The 2816-nt window shown below is 50.4% G+C and overlaps 1 long non-coding RNA gene across 1 annotated transcript; it reads right to left on the reverse strand.

Moving 5' to 3' along the window:
- Positions 1-310: 310 nt before the first annotated feature.
- Positions 311-1401, reverse strand: LOC107967330 (uncharacterized). Its single transcript, XR_001707675.3, has 2 exons — positions 940-1401; positions 311-697 (listed from the first exon to the last, which is right to left on the reverse strand). It is a non-coding gene; the product is annotated as an uncharacterized LOC107967330 (long non-coding RNA).
- Positions 1402-2816: the final 1415 nt, after the last annotated feature.

Consider the following 2816-nt stretch of genomic DNA (forward strand, 5'->3'; position numbering starts at 1 on the left):
AGAGGAGCCCCTTGGCCACATCTGCCCTGGGGCAGCAGCATGGCAGAGGTGCCAGGGGAGCAGAGCGTGGGGGGCATGCGGGGGAACAGACACGCTGGGAGGAGAGAGTCCCCTAGGGGATGTGAATGTGGGAACAGGAGGAGGAGTACTCTGAAAGCTGTCTCAGAGCTGGAACCAGCAGGACTTGTGACTAACAGGAATGGGGCATGAGGGCAGAGGGAGAAGTCTAGTTTGAATCAAGTTTCTGGTTTGGGCAACAGAGTAGGTGGCAAGGCTGTTGACAGAGATGAAGAAACACCGCAGGAGAAGGCAGTGTGGGGAAAACTCTATTTGCATCTGTATTACATTCCTCCAAATTCCATCTCTGAGAAGTCCACGCTGGCATTATATAGTCGCAGTCAATATCCACATAACATTGTGGTCCTGCTTTTTTCCCTTAGCAGTACGTTTCCAGGTGTCACCAGTATCCTCAACGTCTTCCTTTGATTTGGCCACAGAATATTCCATTGTGTTAATAAACACGCCGGTTTCACCGTCTTATCCCCATATTCTGGGCATTCTGAAGAGGACTGTGATGGATACCAAGTTGTTCTCAGTAGGGCCTGTGAGTGGCTCCATAGCCCAGGTCTCCTGCCTCCTCCAAGGCTGAGGACTCCCTGAGGGCAGCTCAGGGGTGCCATTGCATCTGCTCTGCCATCTACAACAGGAAATGTTGAGGAAGAATGCTTGAGACCTCACAGTCCCTGTACCTCACTGATCCCCAAAACCACCCCTGAACCTCAGAGGAACTTGCTTCCCCCTCTGGTCCCCAGGCAACACTGATTCTCCCAAGCTAGGTTGGAGCAGGGAACCTCACTCTTCCTCCACCTGAGCCCTCTCCCCTTCCCAGTGGCCATGCTGTTTTCTGCCGCCACCCTCCCCAGTAATGGCCTCGCTTACATCTCCTCTCAAGAGGGTCCCAAGGTACATGGGTCAAGTGAAATCAGGGTTGCCCCAGACCTAAGAACAGTGGTGCCCCCAGAGGGAAGCTGGAGCCCTGTGGCAGAGCTGGAGGAAGAGGAGAGGACCAATCAGTTGTTATGGCAACCAGGGCTCCCAAGATGGAGGGAAGGGAAAAGGCGGCCCTGCTCAAGAGTTGCCATGGCAACCCAGAGCCTCCAGGCCAGCTTTGAAAACAAAAACAACACACACCCCACTTAACAAAGAAAGTACCCAGGACTCCTCGGTATGCTCCGCAATCCAGAGCGCCAAACGGAACAGGTCAAGGTCTGGTCTCACAGTTGACTTTGTAGACTTTTTTTAGGGGCAGAAGGGCTGCTTTTTTTCTGAGAAAATAGAGAGCCAGGGCTTGATAACCCGTAGGGTCACTCAGCAAGCATTTACTGAGCCTACTACATGCCAGGGCCACAGCGACAAATTAAGATCCAGACCCACTTTCAAGGGAGGAGAACAGATATTTCCACATCAGTACGAGACTTGCTGGAAGTCTTCCCTGACGACGGTTTGGCAGTGTTCATTAAAAATTTTAAGTGGATGTTCTCTGTGACCCAGCAATCCCATTTCTAAGACGCTGCCTGCAGAAATATTTGAATCTGAAGGTGATCTTTGCAGCATTATTTACAGCAGTAGATAATGGAAAACAACCTAAATGTCCCGTAATGGAGGCCAGTTACATCAATTTTGGTACATGCATACACGTTGAAAATGCAAAGGCGTACGGGCGGAAGAACACATAAGGAACCATTAGCAGCCATTACCCAGGAGTCGCAGGACTGACCAATAGGGTTAGAGAAGGGGGGCGTTTCACTTTACTTCTCAACCATTTGGAGATGTTACAAGAGTGCGCTTCCCCCCCACCCCCCAAGAGAGACGGGCTCTTGCTTTGTCACCCAAACTGGAGTGCAGTGGCACATCACGGCTCACTGCAGCCTTGACCTTCCAGGCTCAAGTAATCCTCCCCTCAGCCTCCTGAGTTCAGCCTCCTGAGTAGCTGGGACTACAGGTGTGTGCCACCTGCCCAGTTAATTTTTTGTATTTGTTTAGTTTTTTTGTTTTTGGGGGTTTTTTCTTTTTTTGAAATGGAGTATTACTCTGTCATCCAAGCTGGGGTGCAGTGGCACTATCTCGGCTCACTGCAACCCCCGCCTTTCGGGTTCAAGCAATTCTTGTGCCTCAGCCTCCTGAGTAGCTGGGATTACAGGTACCCGCCACCACGCCTGGCTAATTTTTGTATTTTTTAGTAGAGACAGGGTATCGCCATGTTGGCCAGGCTGGTCTTGAACTCCCAACCTCAGGTGATCCACCCGCCTCGGCCTCCCAAAGTGTTTTTGTATTTTTTGTAGAGACGGATTATCGCTATGTTGCCAGGGCTAGTCTTGAACTCCTAGCTTCAAGCGATCCTCCACCTTGGCCTCCCGAAGTGCCGAGATTACAGGAATGAGCTACCGCGCCTGGTTTACTTTTATAACTTAAGGAAAATGCTAAATGTTTGGGATGATTGGTCATATAATGGGATTTATAGTGATGAAAATCAAGTACGTTAACTGGTTATGATACAATGCAAAAAAAAAATAAAACAGCACAGGCCAGGCGCGGTGGCTCATACCTGTAATCCCGGCACTTTGGAAGGTCAAGGCGGGTGAATCACTTGAGGTCAGGAGTTCGAGACCAGCCTGGCCAACATGGTGAAAACCCGTCTCTACTAAAAATACAAAAATTAGCTGGGCATGGTGGCCAGTGCCTGTAATCCCAGCTACTCGGGAGGCTGAGGCAGGAGAATCTCTCACACTCAGGAGATGGAGGTTGCAGTGAGCCTT

This window comes from Pan troglodytes, chromosome 9, assembly GCF_028858775.2.
Source record: "Pan troglodytes isolate AG18354 chromosome 9, NHGRI_mPanTro3-v2.0_pri, whole genome shotgun sequence".
NCBI classification, from domain to species: domain Eukaryota; kingdom Metazoa; phylum Chordata; class Mammalia; order Primates; family Hominidae; genus Pan; species Pan troglodytes.